Source organism: Urtica dioica, chromosome 6, assembly GCF_054948205.1.
Source record: "Urtica dioica subsp. dioica isolate 48M chromosome 6, U.dioica_male_clone48M_v1_H2, whole genome shotgun sequence".
NCBI lineage: Eukaryota > Viridiplantae > Streptophyta > Magnoliopsida > Rosales > Urticaceae > Urtica > Urtica dioica.
In genome coordinates, this window is record NC_142761.1 from 38,877,653 (window position 1) to 38,883,652 (window position 6,000).

A 6,000-nucleotide genomic window follows, 5' to 3' on the forward strand; every position below is an offset into this window, starting at 1 on the left:
CGGCTTTATTGTGCGTGGCTTATTTTCTCGACCCACCAATGAAGGCGTGACCGATTAGCACGACTTTATTGTGCGTGGCTTATTTTCTCGACCCACCAATGAAGGCGTGATCGATTAGCACGACTTTATTGTGCGTGGCTTATTTTCTCGACCCACCAATGAAGGCGTGATCGATTAGCACGACTTTATTGTGCGTGGCTTATTTTCTCGACCCACCAATGAAGGCGTGACCTTTGAAACCCATTTGAAACTTGCTGCCTTTCGGCTCACGAGCTGGGCGGCGAGCGCGGATCCGTTACTCAACTCGAGGACTCATGTGGAGTCTGCACGAGGAGTTATGCGAAGAATCGGCACGAGGAGTATCGGTCGACTCGTGGATTCGAACTTGACTCGAGGAATGGACTCATCTCGAGGGGTTACGTGGAGAGTCGACACGAGGAGTATTAGTCAACTCGTGGACTCGGACTCAACTCGAGGACTCATGTAGAGCCTGCACGAGGAGTTACGTGATAAGTCTTTCCTTGGGACCTCCGGCCTAACCATCGGCCCCTTGAGACTTTGTTATATCTTTGTTTTTGCTTTTGAGTTGTTTTTTTTTTGTTGAGCGAGCGAGCTTTAGTTTCGTTGAGCATTGTTTCCCATTAGCCCCCCGAGTTTCTCGTGTACTCGTAGAGGAGACTAGAAATTATAATGCAACAAGATAAAGACTTCGAGGTGAAATGTAATCTAATTACCATGTAGAAATAGTCAAAAATTACATCATTAGGCCGTTGGCCTTATTGAAATTCGAGATTGTCTTAAAACCGGAAATAAAATGACATAATGAGAAACGGGAGCGGGCTTCCACCGCAGTGCCAGCTTCTGCAGCTTGACCGAGCTAGAGGATGGCGCTCACCATCTTTTCCTTCCATTTTCCCGTCCACGCCTTGGATGTAGCACATCATCGCCATCGACTGGTCTCCCAACATGACTGCAATCCCCTTCTCAGTCGGGAACTTCATCATCAGGTGATAGGTGGACGTTATGGCCTTCAGCCGGTTGAGAGTCGGGCGGCCGATGATGATGTTGTATGCCGAGGGCTGGTCCACAACTAGGAAGGATACGATGCGAGTGACCTCGAGCCCCCCCGGTGTTCCGAAGGTGACCGGGAGGTCGATGGTTCCCTCCGTCATGACCCTCTCCCCGGAGAAGCCGAAGAGTGGGGTCGAGACCGGGGTTGGTCCCATTCCGGATAGCTTCATTCTGTCCAGCGCCGATTTGAAGACTATGTCGGCGGAGCTCCCATTGTCGATTAGGATTCTTCGGACGAGGTTGTTGGCGACCGGTGCGGAGACGACTATCGCGTCATTGTACGGGTGGAGCACACACGCTGCCTCTTGGCCGGTGAAGAACATGGACTCGAACGGGGCTGGAGGAGGAGCCTCGTACGTGTGGTTGATGTAGTGCGCTATTTTTCCTTGGGAAACTTCGCGCACGTATTCCTTCCTTTGCGTGCTCGAGTCTCCGAACTCCGGGCCGCCCATGATCGAGCCCACGATGTGCAATTGTGAGTTCCCCGGTCCTTGGTTCGCCATTTGGTCTGTGACGGTCGCAGTCGCCGGACCCCTCCTTTCTTGCCGCGGGTGCTCTACGTGCACCGCGGCCGTCCCGACTGTTCTCAGGACATACTCTTTCAATTTCCCGCCTTGAATCAGGGCCTCGATCTGACGCCTGAGATGATTACACTCGGACGTCAGATGCCCGTGATCCTGGTGGTACTCACAGAACTTGTTTCGATCCCTCTTCGCGGGATCCTTTGCGAGAGGAGCCGGACTTCCTAGCTTGTCGCGGTGCAGAGCTAGGATCCGCTCCTGCGGGGTGTTCAGAGGGGTGAACGTCGGTTGCGCTCGGAAGCTACCAACGTGTGACGATCTCGGCCCGAGGAGGGAGCGACCGTTAGGGGCCTGGCCTCCCTTGTTCCTCTTCCTTCGAGGATCGGGACGATCTTCGTCTTGGTCGTCGCGGCTGCGACTACCTTGTCCTCCTGACTTCCGGCCGTCTCGGCCATCGAGATAGTCTTCGATTCCCATATACGAGCGGGCTCTCGTCATCAGCTCCGCCATGTCTCGCGGGACTTGCCCAACAATGGACTTGAGGAAGTCGCTCGTACGAACTCCCTCGGTGATCGCCGTGATGGCGTCCTTATCGTCGAACCCTTCGACTTTGTGAGACTCCTCGGTGAAGCAGGCGAGGTATTGTCTCAGTGTCTCGTCTCTCCCTTGTCGGATTGAGAGGAGGTGGGTCTTTGACTTCTTTTGTGCCACGAGGGTGGCGAATCGAGCAAGGAAAACCTCACGCAAGGCCCGGAAAGATGAGATGCTTCCCGGCCTTAGGCTTCGGAACCACTCAAATCCTGACCTTGTGAGGGTCAGGCTGAAGGCCTGACAGAGGGTGGCGTCTGTCTGTCCTTGCGTTGTCATCCACGTCTCGTAATGTTGGATGTGGAAGTTCGGGTCAATCCGTCCATCATAGGGAGGGATGGACGGCAATTTGAAGTTCCCCACGCAAGGTTGCGCGAGGATTTGTGCGGCGAAGGGAGAGTATGATTCCACGATCCCTCCATATGATCTCTGCCTCCCCGATTCCTTCATCTCGATGATTTGGTTTTGGAGGCTCTGAATCATCGTGACCATATCAAGCCCGTTGGCAGGGCCGAGTGTTGGGGCCACGGGGGTCACCGGTTGGCGTTCGTTGGACGCTTGGTCCACGACATTGGCCTGAGGTCGGCCGAGAGTTGCGGCGGGCAGCGCGTCCCGCCGAGAATTGAGCCTTTGGCGGAGATCCTCCCCTCGGGAGTTTCTTTGCGCCGTCAAGTGTTCTCTAAGGTCCGCGCTAGGTGCGTGGCGAGGCGAGGTCGCCCTTGGTCGGGCCGTCCGGCGAGCGCTTCGGCTATCGGCCCCATCGTCAACCAGAGTCGCTCTCTCCTCGGCGAGGGGCCGTGTCCGGCCACCTCTTGAAACCGAGGGGGCGAGTCCCCGGGACTGTGACCGTGCATGTCGTCGCGCCGGGTGCAAAGGATCGGCCAACGTACCATTGACCCTCTCAGGTCGTGCTTGAGCGAGGCTAGGGGTGGCGTCGTTGGTCCTTGACTCCCCCACGTATTCGGGGTCGGAGTCGTCCTGAGCGGATCGATCCTCGACGTCGTAGCCGAGGAGATTGGCGATGAGGGAGCCGTCAACGCCGGGACGGTCAAGGAGCTCCGCGAGCCGCCGGGCCGTGTCCTCTCGGAGCTCGGCCTCGGGGTCGTTCACCGGGTCTTGGGGCTGGCTCTCGCTATCACGAGGTTGCCCTTCAAGACGGTGTGCGAGAAGTCGGAGACCGTACCTCGAGCTCGTCGCTCGTGTACCCGCGGAGGTAGTGGGTAAATGACTCATCTCTCGAGAGTCGTAGGAGTGGTGAAAATGTGGAATGGAAGGGAGAGCGTGCCAAGGTCGGTGGTCCCCTCTTTCTAGCGCCAAAATGTTGTCGCTGTTTTTCGGACAACTATTTAGGAGTCAAAGGCAGTTAGACCCAAGGCCGGACCAAGTGGCCTCGCCTTGACTCGAGCGTGTCGGGCTTGGTATCCCAAGCCGTCCTTTAGCTTTTGATGGAGCTCACCTCGTCTCGATACCTGAAAAGCAAGAAAGAGATTGTGAACTACAAAGGGGAAACAGGGGGGGTGCCCCTGTTTACCTCTCCGACGCTCAACATTAGTGGGATTGAGGTGGAGTATAGAGGTTTTAGGGGTGTTTAGAGGCCGAGACTTGAGAGAAACGAGCGAGGTACGAGTTCGGCAGCGTTTCAGTACTCAAGAATGGATTACCTGGACTAGGGGAGCGGCCCCTGTATTTATAGGCAGCCAAGGGGTGGTTTGAAGACCCATTGGCCGAGTGAGCAAGCTTGGGTCGGCCATTGGCCGGCTGAAGGGTTGGGTCGGCCAATGGCCGGGTGAGGAGTCTTGGCTGGATGAAGGTTCACTCGGCCATTGGCCGAGTGAATTGCTGGAAGGTTCACTCGGCCATTGGCCGAGTGAACTGCAAGGCCGACTGAAGGGTTCACTCGGCCATTGGCCGAGTGAACTGCTGGAAGGTTCACTCGTCCAATGGCCGAGTGAACTGCATGGGCAGCTGGAAGGTTCACTCGGCCATTGGCCGAGTGAACTGCATGGGCAGCTGGAAGGTTCACTCGGCCATTGGCCGAGTGAACTGCTGGAAGGTTCACTCGGCCAATGGCCGAGTGAACTGCCTTGGTGGCTGGAGGGTTCACTCGGCCATTGGCCGAGTGAACTGCCAAATGGCCGAGTGAGCCATTGACCCGGCCAATGGCCGAGTGGGCCATTGACTCGGCCCATGGCTGGGCAAGGCATTTGACTTGGCCATTGGTTTGGGCCGGCCCCTGGTTGAGTCAGGGTTTCGCCGCTCAAGACCTCGTACCAGCCACGTGGGTCGAAGAGATGCCTTTGTTCTCGTCGGCCCTAGACGGGCCGACAACAGCTAACAAGAGCTAATTATTAACATGTTATTAAATAAGATCTAGATTACTTAATTAATTAATGATAAGAAACTTCATCAAGCAACCATATCAGATAAAAGATGAGTTTAAGAAAACTTACAGTTTTTGGCTCACGAACCGAAAGTTTTCATAATCCGTCTTCGTCTTGAACGTACAAGCCTCCACACGATCAGATTTGAAACTCCTCCTTCAAGGACTCGATGTGATGACACTAAAGTCTACCGAAACGTAATCTCCGAGGAAGATAAGACAAAAGAGTGGGCTTCGTTATATCTCACTAGATCTGGAAACGGGGGTGTTTCCGATCTTTTTCTCCTATTTCTAAGAATGGAATTGAAGCAATTCCGAGGAGAAGAAGGAGAAGCAAGCACACGGCCACAAAGGAGAGTGTGTGGGCATTTTTAGCTGTATGGCTAGGTCCGATTTTGCTTCATATCAACCTTCTATTTATAGCAGTTTCAAAGGTATCTTTATAGAATATTCTAGAATATTCTAAAAGATATTATTTCTTTTTATTGTGTTCACACTAGTGGATTAAATCTCAGCCATTGGATCTCAACAAGTGAATCCTATTTTTTTCTCTCATCCGTCATATCAGTATCTAGGATTTTATTTTATACAACAGTATAAAATATTTTTCTATTGAGAAAATCTAGGAAAATATATTCTCCTAGATTTTCTCCTAAATATCCTCCTAATATTTAGCCTAAATATTAGGAGAGAATATAGGAAAATATATCTCATATTTATTCTCCTATATTTTAGGAGCAGAAAATAAGAAAAATACTGGTTACCACACCAGTGCAAAAAACTTCCAACGTCGTAGGGAGTAGGCAATTTTTTGCTTTTTCAAGGCCCAATAAATTTAAGTTCATTAAACACTTATTTACTTGTCCAACAATAAAGAATAAGTTTATTTACTTGATCTAGCAATAAATAAACAGCTTTACTATAAATATTTATTTAATTCCCAAAATACCATTCTTGGAATTAATGTTGTCAATCACTATTACAGCAAGTGAGATTATAATAATAATACATACTATTATATTAACGTTCTTATCCGCCTTTATCGAAGCCGATTCGGGGACGAATGACGTAGTAATAGAAGCTTAACAAATCCGATCAAAAAAGACGAAAAAGTCATTTTCTCTTTTTCGATCGATTTTTCTAATCTTAGTTAATAATCCAACGTGTAAGCTAAGATTGCACTCTCCTTTAATACTAGAATTATATTTACTCATCATGACGAGTGTCCATTGATATAGTCAGTACGTGATCATGACCCTCCAGGTTCTGCCCGTATCGAGATAGGTCAATTTGTTCTGTTATACCTTTTTTCGTTACATATAAGCCCTAAGCATCGTTGCTTCCCCAGCGAAAGATTCAACCGAATGTAAGCCAACTTCGAAAGTGTGCATAATCAATCGGTTCTGGAATCAACCCTTAGGTGAGAGAACATTAACCGTT